At 39.6% G+C, this 19,233-nt stretch overlaps 1 protein-coding gene across 1 annotated transcript in view; it reads left to right on the plus strand.

Moving 5' to 3' along the window:
* Positions 1-19,233, plus strand: part of specc1 (sperm antigen with calponin homology and coiled-coil domains 1) — a 149,094-nt gene continuing 129,861 nt past the window's right edge. The window contains exon 1 of the mRNA XM_062048193.1: positions 1-111. The gene's annotated coding sequence lies outside the window, so the exon portion shown is untranslated. The remainder of the gene's footprint in view (positions 112-19,233) is intronic.

A 19,233-nucleotide genomic window follows, 5' to 3' on the forward strand; every position in this document is an offset into this window, starting at 1 on the left:
CCGGCGGCCGGCCAGCTGTGACACATTCGCGCTAAAGAGTCGGTAGCGGTCGGTGGCGGTCTGCGTCCTGCACTCCAGCAACAACAGCAGTACCACCGCATTACTGACCAGGTGAGAAGAAGCATTAAATACATATGAAAATATCAGCATCCATTTGACATTGGACTGGGATTTTTGGCATGACGAAATGTCTAAACTTTGCCTTTCCGTTCGTTTCTGTCCGGGTAATTGAGAAGCAATGTTTAATTGGCTCGGATATCATCGATCGTGCTAACAATGGCGGTAAAATGAGACGTTTTGATTAACGTAATGATATTTTGACGAATAATATCAGTCAGAGGACAAGTCATTTTGAATTAATATCTTGTAGTAAGTTTGCCAGCAGGGCTCGTCTAATCCTCATCTTGGTTTATATTTTCTTGACAACGTTCTGTCTAATCGATAGTTTCCATCTGTTTTTGCAAAAGCACACTGTCTATGCCAGGGGTGTCAAACTCATTTTAGCTTAGCATGGAGGAAAATATTTTCCCACATGGGCCGGAGGGGTAAAATCATGGCATAATAACTTAAAAATACAACTACAACAACTTCGAATTGTTTTTCTTTGCTTTACCAAAATAGAACAAGCACATTCTGAAAATGTACATATCACAAATAATCCTACTGACAAAACACTTCAAGTAAGTTGAAAATTCTGAGGATAAAAATTGGTGCAGTTTCAAAAACACCATCAAGAACAAAATGAATTTAGACTTAATCTCAGTGTATCTACAAAGCAATTACACTTCAAGTCACAGATCATCATTTAACAAAAACTAAATAAATAAAAACTTTTGTAATTTCCATATTATAATCCTGTGCTAACTCAACAAACCATAAAAACTGAGGTAGAAACTATTCAAGAGGGTTGCGTTACTCTTTGCCTCCCAGGCATTACTGTGTATCGATAGAAAAATAAAAGCTGTACAATGTGTGAACAATTTGAACAAACCAAACTTAAAAGATGGACAGTATTGCAATAAATCACACTGTTCACTTTCTTTAAATTTGCACAGAAGACAATAATCTTCACAGAACTATATCAATGTGCAGTGTGTCATGCATTATTTTAAGTGGGGTTACCAATTGTTTATATTACTCCTCTTTGTTTTACTTTGTTTCGAGGGGGAGGAGTCGCAGCCCCGCTTTACTGTGTACCTCTTGCTTGGTATTCTTCCTCGTCCCAATATAAACTATTTGCCTGATCCGGCCTGCAAGCCTCATGTTTGACATCCCTGGTCTAGGCCTATGTATTAGAAATATCAGTGTCCAGTTATTAGGCTTTCTAGTAAATGTATTCAGTAGACAGAACCTCGACTTAAAACTATGGCCTAAAGTTGCTCTTCGTCCTACCTCCTGTGACACTTAATAATGACTCTTAGTTAGGTTGCGTTCACACTCTTGAATTTTTGGTCCGGTTAAACCAGGCTAGAGTCCGTTTGCGCTGCTAGTATGGTCGGTTTGGCCAAGGGTGAACACAGTCCAGGACTAACATGACCAAACCAAACAGGGAGACCGAGACCACCTGAAACATGGGTGTCATCCGCCTGTCAGAAGACTCTAATCCTGAATGAGGCAAGTGTGAACGCAGATGGTCCAAAACACCGGATATGATCTCACCAAACGTGACCGAAACAACAGATTGATGAGTGAAAAGTGTTTGAGTTGATTATTACAGTTTGATTAAGTTGTAAAAAAGACTTCCCCTAGCATTACATCTCTGGGATTTATATATAGTCTATGTTGCATCACAGCTGGTAAAAATTTCTGCCATAGAAAAGAAAATCCTGCGAGTGTATGTGACCTAGAAGACTTGATGGTTTGATTACATGAGGTGGTCAACATACATGTCACTACGCTGTCTAATTGAGCAACCACCAAGTATCTTTTTTATGTTTTTTTGGTCCGGACTACAAATGTAAATGCAGCCTTTGACTCTGCATACAAACTACTACTTACTGTTTGCTTTACAGCTGTAATATAATTCCCTTCTTGTGTTCACATGATTGTCCAGCCATTTGTTCCTCATTAGTGAAGCAGCCACCATGGCTGTGTTGTTTGTGCTTTGTCAGTAAAAGTTTGCTGTTTTGATGTTTAATGGCCCATTTTCTTTCACGCAATAACCGACTTGACGTTACCAGACCGATGTTATTAGGCGGTGGATGAAACACTTGGTTGTTTGCTGAATTAGACATGTGGCAGCGTGGGTCAGATAGTAGAGAAGTTATCCAGAAACTTGAGGCTTCTTGGTACTAATCCTTGGGGATGACACTTCACCTACCTTGCTTCCAGTGCCACCCAGATTGGTATTGTGGACTACAGAAGGAAATGAGCAACTGTACAATAATCTGCCTCATAAACAGTCTGTACAGCAGAATGTTAAAGGGGAACTGCACTTTTTTCAGGATTCTGCCTATCATTCCCAATCATTATGAGAGACAAGATGACATGTATTTTTTTAAATGAATGTTAACTCGTAAATAAAAGACCACTTACAACGGTGTCAATGGGAGGTCCTCTATTTTGCCCATTAACCATCCAAAAACCGCCAACAATACTCTGTTTACATTTTGTGACCTGGGTATTGACCAAGTATTCGTGATATTGTTATTATAAGCGCTAACGCAAACAACCTGATTTTAGCGGGGCAGTGATCACAGAGAGCTAACTAGCTTGTGCTGCTATATTGACATCAGTTCGTAAGCTGTTTCTCAACTTGGAGCTCATGAAAGTTTATTCAAGATTAGGGATTCTCAAATCAATCAATCAATCAATCAATGTTTATTTATATAGCCCTAAATCACAAGTGTCTCAAAGGGCTGTACAAGCCACAACGACATCCTCGGTACAGAGCCCACATACGGGCAAGGAAAACTCATCCCAGTGGGACGTCAATGTGAATGACTATGAGAAACCTTGGAGAGGACCGCATATGTGGGTAACCCCCCCGCCCCCCCTCTAGGGGAGACCGAAAGCAATGGATGTCAAAAACAAGAAAGTTTGATCATATTACGCCTATACTGGCTCACCTGCACTGGCTTCCTGTGCACTTAAGATGCGACTTTAAGGTTTTACTACTTACGTATAAAATACTACACGGTTTAGCTCCAGCCTATCTCGCTGATTTTATTGTACCATATGTCCCGACAATAAATCTGCGTTCAAAGAACTCCGGCTTATTAGTGATTCCCAGAGCCAAAAAAAAGTCTGCGGGCTATAGAGCGTTTTCTATTCGGGCTCCAGTACTCTGGAATGCCCTCTCGGTAACAGTTATAGATTCTACCTCAGTAGAAGCATTTAAGTCCCATCTTAAAACTCATTTGTATAATCTAGCCTTTAAATAGACTCCCCCTTTTTTTAGACCAGTTGATCTGCCGTTTCTTTTCTTCTCTCCTCTTCTCCCCTGTCCCTTGCGAGGGGGAGTTGCATAGGTCCGGTGGCCATGGATGAAGTGCTGGCTGTCCAGAGTCGGGACCCCGGGTGGACCACTAGCCTGTGCATCGGTTGGGGACATCTCTGCGCTGCTGACCCGTCTCCGCTCGGGATGGTTTCCTGTTGGCCCCACTGTGGACTGGACTCCCGCTGATGTGTTGGATCCACTGTGGACTGGACTTTCACAATGTTATGTCAGACCCACTCGACATCCATTGCTTTCGGTCTCCCCTAGAGGGGGGGGTTACCCACATATGCGGTCCTCTCCAAGGTTTCTCATAGTCATTCACCGACGTCCCACTGGGGTGAGTTTTTCCTTGCCGTATGTGGGCTCTGTACCGAGGATGTCGTTGTGGCTTGTACAGCCCTTTGAGACACTTGTGATTTAGGGCTATATAAATAAACATTGATTGATTGGTTGATGTCGAGTGGGTCTGACATAATATTGTGAAAGTCCAACACATCAGCGAAAGTCCAGTCCATGGTGGGGCCAGCAGGAACCATCCCGAGCGGAGACGGGTCAGCAGCGTAGAGATGTCCCCATCCGATGAATAGGCTAGCGGTCCACCCCGGGTTGGGAGCAGAGTAGAAAAGAAAAGAAAAGAAACGGCAGATCAACTGGTCTAAAAAGGGAGTCTATTTAAAGGCTAGAGTATACAAATGAGTTTTAAGATGAGACTTAAGTGCTTCTCTAACTTTTACCAGGAGGGCATTCCATAGTATTGGAGCCCGAATAGAAAAACGCTCTATAGCCCGCAGACTTTTTTTGGGCTCTGGGAATCACTAATAAGCCGCAGATTTCTTGCCGGGACATATGGTACAATACAATCGGCAAGATAGGCAGGAGCTTGACCGTGTAGTATTTTATACGTAAGTAGTAAAACCTTAAAGTCGCATCTTAGGTGCACAGGAAGCCAGTGCAGGTGAGCCAGTATAGGCGTAATATGATCAAACTTTCTTGTTTTTGTCAAAAGTCTAGCAGGCGCATTTTGTACCATCTGTAATCTTTTAATGCTAGACATAGGGAGGCCCGAAAATAAAACATTGCAGTAATCGAGACGAGATGTAACGAACGCATGGATAATGATCTCAGCATCGTTTGTGGACAAAATGGAACAAATTTTAGCGATATTACGGAGATGAAAGAAGGCCGTTTTAGTAACACTCTTAATGTGTGACTCAAACGAGAGAGTTGGGTCGAAGATAATACCTAGATTCTTTACCGAGTCGCCTTGTTTAATTGTTTGGTTGTCAAATGTTAAGGTGGTATTATTAAATAGATGTCGTTGTTGAGCAGGACCGATAATCAGCATTTCCGTTTTCTTAGCGTTGAGTTGCAAAAAGTTAGCGGACATCCATTTTTTAATTTCATTAAGACACGCCTCCAGCTGACTACAATCCGGCGTGTTGGTCAGCTTTAGGGGCATGTAGAGTTGGGTGTCATCAGCATAACAGTGAAAGCTAACACCGTATTTGCGTATGATGTCACCTAGCGGCAGCATGTAAATACTAAAGAGTGCAGGGCCAAGAACCGAACCCTGGGGAACTCCGCACGTTACCTTAACATAGTCCGAGGTCACATTGTTATGGGAGACACACTGCATCCTGTCAGTAAGATAAGAGTTAAACCAAGACAAGGCTAAGTCTGACATCCCAATACGCGTTTTGATACGCTCTAATAAAATATTATGATCAACAGTATCGAAAGCGGCGCTAAGATCAAGAAGCAGCAACATAGATGACGCATCAGAATCCATCGTTAGCAATAGATCATTAGTCATTTTTGCGAGGGCTGTCTCCGTAGAGTGATTTGCCCTGAAACCGGATTGAAAAGGTTCACAGAGATTGTTAGACGCTAAGTGTTCATTTAGCTGCTGTGCGACAATTTTTTCGAGGATTTTCGAGATCAACGGAAGGTGGGAGCGCGGTAGTTTACCATGAGGTCAGGATCGAGGTTAGGTCTTTTGAGTAGAGGATGAATAACCGCTTTTTTGAATGCTAGGGGAACAGTGCCAGAGGAAAGTGATACGTTTATAATATTTAACACTGATGGACCTAGTAAAACAAAAAGCTCCTTGATAAGTTTCCCAGGAATTGGGTCAAGTAAACATGTTGTTTGTTTTGTCCCATTTACACATTTTAACAATTCCTCCAATGTTATTTCATCAAAGAGAGAGAAACTATTTTGGAGGGCAGTGTCCGTCGTATATACAGTCGTATCTGTGTTAATAGAACCCAGTTGTAGCTGAGATGCATTGTCTTTAATCTCTTTTCTAATGACTTTAATTTTCTTATTAAAGAAATTCATAAAGTCATCTGCTGAGTGGGTGGAGCTACTGGGAGGAGTCCCTTGTTGGGTTAGCGATGCTACTGTACTAAACAAAAATTTAGGATAATTTTTGTTGAGGTGGATGAGATTTGAGTAATATTTAGCTTTAGCTGAGGTAAGCATGCGTTTATAAGTTATTAAACTATCACTCCATGCTTGATGGAAAACCTCAAGTTTGGTCTCACGCCATTTGCGTTCCAGCTTTCTACATGATAATATCTGGGCTTTAGTTTCTTCTGTAAACCATGGGGTACGCCTTTTAGGGGCCCTTTTTAGCTTTAGCGGTGCTACACTATCAATGGTGTTGCGCAGGGCGTCGTTAAAGTTGTTAGTGAGGTTATCAATAGAGCCCACATAATTTGGGAATGGTGCCATTACCGAAGGCAGTAGGTCAGTAAGAGTCGTCGTTGTGGCAGCATTAATGTTGCGGCTGCTATAGTAGTTATTATTATTATTATTAGTTTGTTGACAATGAGTCAGAACTTCAAATTTTATAAGGTAATGATCGGACATTACTTTAGTGTACAGGAGTATCGTAACTTTGGAGGTGGTGACACCCCTGACAAGCACTAGATCTATCGTATTACCGTTGCGATGCGTGGGTTCATTTATTATTTGTGTAAGACCACAGCTATCAATTATAGTCTGGAGCGCCACGCATGGAGGGTCCGATGGGGTATTCATATGGATGTTAAAGTCTCCCATTATGATTATATTGTCGGCGTGCGTCACTAGATCAGCAACAAACTCTGAAAATTCATTGATAAAGTCCGAATAGGGCCCTGGGGGGCGGTAGATGACAGCCAGGTGCAGAGGCAGCGGTGTGACAAACCTCATAGTAAGCACCTCAAACGAGTTATATTTATTATTTAGGTCCGAGGTAAGGCTAAAGTTTTTGTTGTATATTAGTGCAACACCCCCACCCCTTTTAATGGGACGGGCAATATGCGTTCCCGTATAGCCAGGAGGAGAGGCCTCACCCAGCGCAAAAAATGTGTCTGGTTTGAGCCAGGTCTCGGCTAGACCAACGACATCAAGATTGTTGTCTCTAATGACTTCATTAACTAATAACGTTTTGGAAGACAATGACCTTATGTTTAAAAAGCCCATATTATAGGTAGTGGGCTGTTTTGAGGAGTTTTTGTTGAAAGTATCCGTAGTAGCAATATTAATAATGTTACGTTTATTATGCGTAGTGCACTTTAAATAATTTTGACCATATCTAGGAATTGATATGACAGGTATTTTTAGATTGTTTGCCACCTCAGTAAAATGCATGTCCACCTCTGACGCAGAAAAAACATTATGTGAATTGTATATTGTTCTAAGAGAATTGCTTTGTGTGCAGGGATTATCCAGCCTGGCACTGGCTAGTTCTAGCTTAACAGACTCCTTATTAGCGCTTCTTTGTGGATTAGTATTTAGCTTTTTTGTTAGCCCCGCTAATAACAACGCCTTTAGCTTGGTTGTTAACCCCGCCCGACATCCCCGCTTCTGCTTCTGAGCGCACCGCTTACGTCTCTTTCGTTGACGGTCTCCGCTGGTAGTGGACGCCGCTGCTTCAAAGGCCACTGCTGGATGTAGCTCGCAAAGAATTCCCAAGCTAGCGAGTAGGTCCACCGTACACGCATCTTTCAGCCCAAAATGGCCCGATCTCTCCACATCCAGAATCGTAAGTCGGTCGTAAGTGATCACGGAGTGAACACGCTGTGAGCCAGCCATGAAATTGACTGAATTGACTGGTATTTTTGCCAAATCGGTCTACACTTCCAAGAGCGCTTGCAAGAAGCTGCCGCCGTGAAGCGCCGCCATCTTGATGAAACTGTGGTGGTACACGGGCTACATCTAGTGGTATGCCAAAGAATCACTTCAATTAACGTACAGTGTTTTATTTTCCTATATTCAAACACAGTGCTACTGTTCAAACTGTGTAATGTTGCAGTGGCAAAAAATATTAAATATACTTGTTAAATAAAACCTCAGCCTTGTTTTTAATGAATACACTACGCTTATTGTATTTTAATTTTGGTCATTCTGGTGGTACATGGAGAGCCAAGTTTTTTCTGAGGTAGTATTTAGTGAAAAAAAGTTTGAGAACAACTGTTCTAGATCATAGATAATGCCTCTCACCTTGATAGTAGAAGGATGAGGACATAATCCGACAAATTGGTCAACTTTGGCATTCAATTTAGACCCGGTAATGTCGAAAAAGACACAAAGATGCTTGGTTCCACCGCCTTTTTTCTTTGTGAGGATTGAGTCATTCTTCATATGAAAATGAATACATCAACATCCCAGTGACGGCAAACATTGTACAGTAAGTGATGTTTTATTGTGTTTGTTGGCTCTTATGAAGTCTGCAGTGAGTAATCAGTGATGTTGTCAAAAGAAAAAGTGAATGTTGTGATGCGTTTGTGTAATTATTGCGCGCGTTTCTGTAATTAATGTGCACATGTACATTTTATTATAAATGTCCCTGTTACTACATTACATATATACATACTTACAGCGTGTGTATAAAATGGTGATGGATGTGTTTGGAAGTTTTTAAAGCGCTTTATAGGCAGGATAGAGCGACTCCCATAGGCTCCGTTGTGAGCGGACTTTTGCTCGCATATATTTGTCAGGACTCAGAAGGCTTAAAAAAAGAAAAGCATGTGTGCATGTGTGTCTTACTTAAGGATTGTGAATGACAGGCAAAAAAGTGCAGTTCCCCTTTAATTAGGATAGGATTCTTTTATTTATCCCACAATGGGGAAATTATGTGGTTGCAGTGAAGTGAATTATATTTATATAGCGTTTTTTTCTAGTGACTCAAAGCGCTTTACATAGTGCAGATTTAAAAAGTCCACAAAAAGTATTAAAGCAAGAAAAAGTACAAAAGTGCCACCCCTTCTTGCGCAGTACCAAAAGGGCTTTGAACCAAAAGGAAAAACACATGAAAACAACAGGGAAACATTAAAGAGCACACAAGATGATATAAAAGAGTACAGAGGTGCTGCAACCAGCTGCCACTTAAGCAGCACCATTTTTACATACAGCCACAAAAGTAAAAGGCAATTAAAAACTAAAAATGTATAATAATTAGTACATAAAGTATAACAATTTGGCCTATTTTAATAACAATGGTAAGGTTAAGTTGTGTCTGCAGTCTTGTGTTTATGGAGGAGACTCACCATGAAATGAACCCAACAGGGCAACAAAACAGAGCTTTTACTTTCTGATGCTGTCATAGGGAGAATACACCGTACATATGTGCCAGGCATTACAGTGTAGATGTTATTTGAAGCTAAATTAAGCCTATTTTCTTTTCATGGTTAACCGTACCAGGGGAGGGAATAGTTTGAAGTCTGCTTGTGGTAAAGCACAGTAGAAGAGAAGTTAATCTTTATGTAATATCATGGGTTGTCAGACTTTAGTGAAGACTCAAATATAGTTTGGCATTTGAGGTCAACTATAAAGTAATAATGGGTGTACTTACTGTGTAACAAGCACGCTTCTGTCTGCCTGGTGTTCAACATAGTTACTTAAAATAGCATTTGTATTGCTCCATTTTCAGCATGTTTAAAATTATTCTCCTATGTTATTAGCACATCCTTGTACAAACTAAAATAGCTAACTTCTATTTGTTTTCTGTATGCTCTTTGAATCATTATCCGGGCAGTTCCGGTCATTTCCTACTATTTATAGCTGAGGGGTTGTTTGGGGAGGACCCGTGTTCAGTTGCACATCGGTGGTATAAGATGCCCAGGAAGCTGCTCATTTTGAAACATGAATATGGTTGTCTTAATCCTCTAAAGAGAATTCAAGGTCTCTGTAAGAATGCCTCCTATGTGGACTTGTGTCTTGTATTATAATATAAACAACACACTAAGGAACTGAGCAGAAAATTAGCCAATGTATAAAAGTGCTTTATCTACAAGCTGGAAAGACACAAATAAAATAATTATTCAAATTACAAATCGACTTAAGGCTTTGCCCTTGAGCAAAAGCAAATACAGAAAAGAACAGTTGTTCCGTTCTCAACAATGGTGATAGTAAATGTTGATACACTTGTTATACTGCATAACATTAATTTTTCCAAATATGTTTTTCTGTGGTTTTGTTAGTGGACTTTTTTAAAGACTTTCTTCCAGCCAAAGCATGTGGTGTGTGATCAGGAAGCCACATTTGCCTTCATGCAGCTGGAGTGGTACAGCTTGAGTTGGAGAAGCCTTAATTGAGATGGGCTGATAGGAAAAGCAATGACTGCTTGATTCCAAGTATCATTTGATTAAATAAAGTATTTCCAAGATATGCATATTGTACAATAGCATTCCTGCCAGACTCTCTGTCCTCTATAATTTGTATCGGAGAGTGGTTTGTATTAGAAGGAAGGTTAATGTATACAAGGAATGCTGTCTCTGCAAACGAGTCACTTGGACCAGCATTGACAAAAAGTCAAGTTTTTTTCCCCTGCCTTGCTCCTTCTTTAATGCATAAAGTATGTCTTGTAGAGTTGTCTCTTCTTGATAAACAGGTTGAGCAAGTTTACAAAAGTGCAAAGTAAGCACAAGTACGATGGGAGTAGAATTATTTGTCTGCGAGTTGATTACATGAATAACAATGATCTGCACAATGCAGATCAGATAGTAGATATGTATTGGTTTGATCCAAAAAGATGCAGTGGAACACCTTGTCCTGGCACTTACATTATGATGCTCCATTATGGAAAATCATTGAGTTATGTTCACTGCTTCTCATGGATGCTATGCAAATGTTCTTATGGAATCCGCCCACTCGCTCTACATGCACACAGGGATCAGCTGAAGTTTTTGCAAAATAGGCTGTTTATCAGACACGAACTTCGACATCATGAGAGCAGGAAGTTTAGCCCTCAGGAGAGCTTGGCCCTAAAAAACTAAAAATACAGTCTTTGATGAACTTCGGATGAGAACTCTCCATCTTGGCTGCCAGTACTTATCCTTCTTGGACACTTAATTTATGCTCATGACATCACTATGGTGAAGCAGTGGAGTCCAATACATTAATCATTGTGTGTGCGGTGGCTGAACTTGGCCGATAACATGGTAAATGTAGCTACATTTTAATGTGTGTTAAGTTAATTATAACTTCTACCAATAACTAAGCATGTCAGAGGAGGTTATGTTTTGCCTGTGTTTGTATGTTTGCTTGTTACCAGTAGAACAGAGTCAAAGACTTGCCATTAAATTTTGTAGAGGGTTGTGACATTGACCAAGATAGAAGACCATTTTTTTTTCCAAATTACTGTATATATTCTGTCCCCGTGGGTTGATGGTTGAGTTTAGGCATGGTCTGGAATGATTTTGTGATGATATAATAACCTTAGGTAAAAATCTCACCGCTTCACAGTATTGTGGTATATGGTACAGTGAAACCTCAATTTACGAACCCCTCGATATATGAACTTTCAGATTGAGCCACGCATGCTTCTGTGTGCGAACCACGTCTCTGTGTACGAACGCGCCATTCAGTCATTCATTTTACATGCATGCTAGGCAAAACTCAGGGCTCATCATTGTAGAGGAGGCGGAGCATTGCACTCATGTTCTGCCTTCCTAGTCATGTCACAGCACTTCAATGTGTGTTTTTTCCTATTGATAAGTTTTCTCCATCTTGCTAACTCAATATGAGTTCCAAAAAGCCAAGAGACCAGCAAGACAAAAAGGAGAGAATCCCTGTGGATAAAAAAATATGATTTGTGAGGAGTACTGTACACCAATGGTGCTCACAAGTATGGAAGAATGACGAGACATGCTTCGTACTACAGCAAGTTTTAATTGTGAAAGGACAGGACATTTTTGGAAAACTATTATAGAGCACTTATTGCACAGATAGGGAACGTTCCCTCTCCTTTCCTCTACAGTGGCACACATACACACCATAGGTGATTTCTCTCCCCCCTTCTCTCATATGATTGTTAAAGTTACAGGTTTTTGTGATTTTTCATCGGCTTCTCTGTGTGTGCGTGTGTTGGTAGGGCAGCGCATACAGCAAAGTTCTGTTGTTATTAAATAGAAAGATGATCCATCACCTTCCTGTTATGTTTGTCTGATATAAAGTATTATATATTGTATTCAAAGTGTACAAAGCTTCACTAAAATTAGGACTTTTGTCGAGGCCGGAACCCATTATTCATATTTACATTGTTTCTTATGGGAAACTGTGCTTCACTATACAAACTTTTTGTTTTATGAACCCTGTTCAAGAACCAATTAGGTTTGTAAATCGAGGTTCCACTGTATTATAATTACGCTTCTAAAATGTGTAGTTTTCTAGTGTGTGGATGTGATTGTGAATGCTTATCTGTCTATCTGTGTTGGCCCTGCAATGAGGTGGCGACTTGTCCTCCAGGGTGTATCTTGCCTTCTGCTTGAATGCATCTGGGATAGGCTCCAGCCACACCCCCGTCTATCCATCCAATCATCCATTTTCTACCACTTGCCCCTCTCAGGGTCGCGGGGGGTGCTGGAGCCTATCCCAGCTGATGTATTTAAAATAAATAACATAATCCTTTCTAAATAAAATGCAGTTCTGAAAGCAGTCTGCTGTTGCTAATCCTGCAACTCAAGTCACAACATAAATATTTTTTGTAAAAAAACATAAAATGCAAATAAATACAATCAAGAAGGTATCAACATACATAATTGATTAAAAAGAAACGTCTAAGTAAGATTAAAAAATGATTGGAAAAATTAAAATAGGTAGGAGCTTTGAACCGTCCAGTTTTTCTTTTGGAGTTGTTAGCGTGTATTTTTTGAGTTTTGATTAATTTACTGTCAATTGTAACTTTATTTTGCGGTTAAAGTAAAACCCAATTTATTTGCCTGTCCTTCTATTCTTAGTGTCAGGTTAGTTATCTAGTGTTCGCAATCTTAACATGTCATATCTTCCTCAGTAACACGTTACTATTTGTGGCAGTAATGCCAGATTTAAAAGATAGTTATTTCCTATCAAGATAGCATTAAGTTTACCTTATTTTTATCATATAGTGATGGCTAGTGAGCCGAAAAATGCGCTATAATGTTCGATCTGGGTCCTTTGATTTTTGTGTCAACGGAATCGCAGATAGAATCACGGAACTGATTGACAACTAGGCATGCAGCAGAAATAAATTTTGTCTGAACCGAAAACGAGGAAACCAAGACCAAAACACAAACCATTGCATTGATGGCTATGACTGTACTAATTAGGGCTGCAATTAACGACTATCTTAATAGTCGACTAGTGTTTGACTCCTAACAATTAGTCAACTAATCGGATTATGAAGCATAAACCTATTCAATGTGACTCTAATTTAGCCATCGACTTTTAAATTCAGCTTGGGATATTTCAGGCACGTGCTTTCCAACAACAAAGATGACTAATTTATTAATACATATATTATATCACTGTAACTGTGCTGCTCATTGGGCTGTTACAAAAATAAAAACATTTACTAAACTTGGGGCAATTTAAAAGCAAGGATACGCAAGGTGGTAAAAAACCAAAGTATATTTAAAAAAAAATCTGAATCCGAATCAGTTTTATGTACAAAACCCAAAACCAGTGAAGTTGGCACGTTGTGTAAATCGTAAATAAAAACAGAATACAATGATTTGCAAATCCTTTTCAACCTATATTCAATTGAATACACTGCGAAGACAAGATACTTAAGGTTCAAACTGGTATACGTTGTTATATTTTTCAAATATTAGCTCATTTAGAATTTGATGCCTGCAACATGTTTAAAAAAAGCTGGCACAAGTCGCAAAAAAGACTGAGAAAGTTGAGGACTGCTCATCAAACACTTATTTGGAACATCCCACAGGTGAACAGGCCAATTAGGAACAGGTGGATGCCGTGATTGGGTATAAAAGCTGCTTCCTTCCATGAAATGCTCAGTCATTCACAAACAAGGATGGGGCGAGGGTCACCACTTTGTGAACAAATGCGTGAGCAAATTTTAAGAACAACATTTCTCAACGAGCTATTGCAAGGAATTTAGGGATTTCACCATCTATGGTCCATAATATCATCAAAAGGTTCAGAGAATATGGAGAAATCACTGCACGTAAGCGGCAAGGCCGAAAACCAACATTGAATGCCTCTGACCTTCGATCCCTCAGGCGGTACTGCATCAAAAAGCGACATCAGTGTGTAAACGATATCATCACATGGGCTCAGCAACACTTCAGAAAACCACTGTCAGTAACTACTGTTCGTCGCTACATCTGTAAGTGCAAGTTAAAACTCTCCTATGCAAAGCGGAAGCCATTTATCAATAACAACCAACAATCACCGCCGCTTTCGCTGGGCCCGAACTCATCTAAGATGGATTGATGCCAAGTGGAAAAGTGTTCTGTGGTCTGACGAGTCCACATTTAAAATAGTTTTTGGAAACTGTGGACGTTGTGTCCTCCCGGACCAAAGAGGAAAAGAACCATCCGGACTGTTATAGGCGCAAAGTTCAAAATCAGCATCTGTGATGGTATGGGGGTGTATAAGTGCCCAAGGCATGGGTAACTTACACATCTGTGAAGGCACCATTAATGCTGAAAGGTACATACAGGTTTTGGAGCAACATATGTTGCCATCCAAGCAACATCTTTTTCATGGACGCCCCTGCTTATTTCAGCAAGACAATACCAAGCCACATTCTGCATGTGTTACAACAGCGTGGCTTCGTAGTAAAAGAGTGCGGGTACTTGACTGGCCTGCCTGTAGTCTAGACCTGCCTCCCATTGAACATGTGTGGTGCATTATGAAGCATAAAATACGAAAGAAAAAATTCCACCTGAAAAGCTTCAAAAATGGGTCTCCTCAGTTCCCAAATGATTACTGAGTGTTAAAAGAAAAGGCCATGTAACACAGTGGTAAAAATGCCCCTGAAAAAAAAAAAACGTTTTTCAGTTCGAACATTAAATATCTTGTCTTTGCAGTCTATTCAATTGAATATAGGTTGAAAAGGATTTGCAAATCATTGTACTCGGTTTTTATTTACGATTTACACAACGTGCCAACTTCACTGGTTTTGTGGAAAAAAAAAAAAAGTTAAAATAGCAGCAATAAGAACAAACAATAAAATAACAAAACCATCTGACTTGATTAAAAAGAAACAAGCATTTTTTGTTTGAAATTATTAATTAAATTACTGAAATATTGATGAACTCTGGCATTGTTATCAATCTAATAGACTAAATGTACAGAATTGTATCATTGATTAATTCTTAACATTTTAGCTATACAACAAATTGTATGTTTAGTCTTATGATACCGCCGCATTGGTGCCTAATATTTTCTGTGTTTGTGTTTGTAATTGACGTTCTGCCGTTCTGCCTTCATTGCATTTCTGCTTTAAAAAGTATTTGAATTGATTGACGAAAATGGCTAAAATGATAGTTATTTTTCACACAATTTCGTACCGCATCCTCTAGATGTCCGACATTTCCCACTTTAAATGCTCCTGTATCACAGATGTAGTGTCATAAAAACAATATCTGCTTTGCTAAATGGGTAAGGTATTCATGTACTGTATTTAACAAGAATAACGGGAAATGTTTCCACACTATACATATTTTTACCCGCGATGTTGTTTTGGTGGCCGCGCTTGTTTGGATTGCGAGCTGAAGCTAGTCACTTCAATCATTGATTTGTTCCCTCGTAGATAGTAGTAATGTGTATGTGTGTGTGTGTTGTCTGTTGCGCATAAAGTTGCCTCTTTCTAATTGATATCAAGGTCATTTTTGTGTTTAGTTCTGGTTGGTGCTTTCATTAGTAAAATGATGTTTCCTGCATTGAACTTTCTGTGTTTCTTATGCTGTCCTGTTTACATAAAACCACATCAAAAGTAGCGTACCACGTTACATCAGAACACTGATGCTGCTGCCTTTTTTAAACACTTTGCCGTGTGTAGTCATTAGTTCCACGCCTGTTGCCGCAAAACCAAAGTGCTGACAACAAACGTCTCATTAGCGTTAGTATTAGCCATGTTTTGCTAGGTGTGCCGCTAAGGAAGAAAGGGGAATGAGAGTATATCATACTTGCCAACCCTCCCGTTTTTAGCGGGAGACTCCCGGTATTCAACGCCTCTCCCGATAACCTCCCCGGCAGAGATTTTCTCCCGACAAACTGCCGGTATTCAGCCGGAGCTGGAGGCCACGCCCCCTCCAGCTCAATGCGGACCTGAGTGGGGACAGCCTGTTCTCACGTCCGCTTTCCCACAATATAAACAGATTGCCTGCCCAATGACGTCATAACATCTAGGGCTTTTAGAGAGTAGAGTGCACAACTGCGCACACAACAAGGAGACGAAGCAGAAGAACGAGGAAATTACAGACAATTTCCCAACTCATATGGAAACGGGGCTTGTAATTAGGAATGTAAAGATATCAAAATCTCACGGTACGATATTATCAAGGTTTTAAGGCCACGGCACAATATTATTGTGGTATATGTCCAAAAGCCTTAAAAATGTTATAGTGTATGAAATGAAATGGCAGGAATGTTTAGGATAAACACACTTACTGTAATTGAACACAAACATAATGCTAAAATAACCATATGTATTACTACAAACATTATTTTTAAGTGCAAATAAGTATGCACGGACATCCACTGTTTCAAGCAAATAAAAAAACATATCTTTTCTAGTGACATTGTGATATTTCAATGTAACAAGTGTAAAACAATGATTACTTTAGTGTCTTTCAACTTTTACTTCCTGAGAAGCAATTTTCTCCACAGTGGACATGTTTGTCAGTCTGGAATATGCTGTTTCTAAGAAAAGTTAACTAACAATTTAACTTTTAATAATGTAAATACCTCTCAATGAGGAGGCGACTTGTCCAGGGTGAACATACCGTTACACCCCTACTATTTATATTATCATATATTTTTATGCTACTTTTTATACTAGCTGCATCTCCAGACAGAGCGCAGTTTGTACGGCTAAAAGACGTCATATTTGACAGTGGTTTGACAGCTCAGGCGCTACTCAAGATACTGTGCTGGCCTCCCTCCTTCTCATTCTATATATTGCAGACTACTCTTGAGTTGTCACATTCAGAAGTTCTCAGATGACACAGCCATCATAGATTGAATCAGAAACGTCTGATACAACCGTTTTGTAAAGTATTTTGGTGTCTGGAACCATACCAACCACCTGCATCTTAACACTGTAAAAACAAAGGAGCTAATAATTCATTATAGGGAAGTGACGTGGCGGTACTTTGGGCTGTGACTGGCCAACCAACACAGACCACCTGTAAGAGAAGGGCCAAAGCAGACTGTATTTCCAGAAGAGGCTGCAAGAAATAATGCCTGCAAAAAAAGTCCAGTGTTGCCAGTATAAACCTCTTCACTGTGGTAGGCTTGCACCTTCAAGAAGGTCTCCTTCAGGCTGGTTAATGGTTGCAGAGAGTCTTTAAACACATTTTTGGCCATCGTAGATAATGCAAGCCACCCTCTGCAGGCTATCATCCCTGCGTAAAGAAATCTGTTTAGTGACCGGCTCTATTTTATTTTTTGGTGCCTTTCATAACACCATGGTCACAATACTGGCAATAAAAAAAATCCCAATTAAGAATTCAGAATTAAAATAAAGATTTTAAAATAAGGTAAAATCATAAAAAATTCAAAACAAGGAAAAAAAAACACATTTGTATAGTCAAGACAAATAAACACATTTGAACAGATGCATCTGAAGGTGTCAACTAAGTCAAGCAGACAAATGTGTAGTGGAACGCGTCAATATTTTAAGAGGTAATTGAAATAAACTGTCTTCATCAAGAACCAATAAAGTGTGTGTTGACAGGAGTGACTACATGAACAGAGAATGTTTAATAGGTGTGCGACATGAACAGAGAATGTTGGCAATTGACGTTAAATGTGTTATTACTTACAATATCCACTTTGTAAACACAGTGTTGAATCATGTCTGTGTGGTTGTAGAAACATTGATTTTTAGTTACAGTGATGAAGGAAAAACTGTAGTGTAAAACCACCCACTCAGCTAAATCATCATCATTGTGCATGCATTTGTACATTTGTTTTCACACTCCATGGAACCAAGCTGTGTAAGTGGAGAGTCTGACTCAGGCCTTTTCCTGGAGGGAAGAAATGTGGAAGCAACTCAGACAGCAGTTTTTTCCCCAGTATTCATGCTAATATTTCTGTCAATAATGGCTCCTGTATCACCCTTGAGAGTTATGTAACCAGGTGACAATCAAGTCAGAAGCCATCAAGTCCATTTTGTTATTTTGACCCATTTCACTTACAGTATGGGTTGTAAGAGAACCTTTTTATAGTTATAATTGGTGTGTTTTTTTGCACTTTGATGCAAAGCTAAAAAAGGTTTGCATATACATTTTATTATATTTATTACATAATGTAAATTCTTTTTGCATAATTTCTGAAACTGTACATTTGTTAGAAGATAAACTTAATAATAAGTACAGTGGAAAAATGGATGCTTTGGCAGCTGTTTATTTTTTAGTAGCCAGGTCATGCAGTTGCTCTATTGACAGTTGTCCACTTCCTGTATGTTTTAGATTACTGTACTGGGTCAATATTTAAGAAAGATAGTTTTAAACAAGCCCGTTGTACTGCAGCTGTCCATAAAGTGTATCAACTAGATAGTTATATTTTACCTCTGTTTCTAGACCAGGGCTAATTTGTTCTAGGAGCCGTATTTCCAGAAAGCTAAGGACCGGGGAATTCTCTTTTCAATTTTATTAGAATTTTTTTGTTTTGTTTTGAGAACCAACATTCCTGCAGTGGACATTCTTTTTTGGTCCATGTCTTTTATCAGTTGAACATTTCTGAAGAAAATAGCCCTGTACACACAATGGTCTTTAGGTTGTTAAAAGGTCAATGCAAAGCTCTTCAATCAATCAATAAAAAAGTATTCATATATTCATAATCAACAAATAGTCATGGGGGATCTTTGTCCACGCTCTGCCAGGTCAGCCCACGGTTGTGTGTGGAAGAGTTGTCCAGTTTTTAGATAATTGCTCCAAAAATGTTGTCTCTTGAGTTTTGAACTAAACACACGTGGCCAATATGGTGTCATTTGGCCGCCTGGCCGCCAGTTAAATAGCCCTGATCTAGACAGATGACTTGTGTGTTGTTAGATAGATGGATAAATAGATAGTTGACAAGGAATACTGTGCATAGACTTGTTTTTTCAGGTGGATCATATGATGTTATTACATTTAAAACTAGCCTAAAGCCAGGCAATTATATTTTCAACTTACTGATTTGTAGTGAAATAGGGGTGTGGTCAGAACAAATATAGCCTCTTGCCACAATCTAAGGCCTGTTTCATTCTAGGCCAGAGCGCAGTTTTGTTTCTACCCACATACTTCAGCCTTGGCATACCATAGGATGTGGGATTTAAATGACCACATTGGAAGAACATAAAATTCAGAACC

This window comes from Entelurus aequoreus, linkage group LG05 (assembly GCF_033978785.1).
Source record: "Entelurus aequoreus isolate RoL-2023_Sb linkage group LG05, RoL_Eaeq_v1.1, whole genome shotgun sequence".
In the NCBI taxonomy this organism is placed as follows: domain Eukaryota; kingdom Metazoa; phylum Chordata; class Actinopteri; order Syngnathiformes; family Syngnathidae; genus Entelurus; species Entelurus aequoreus.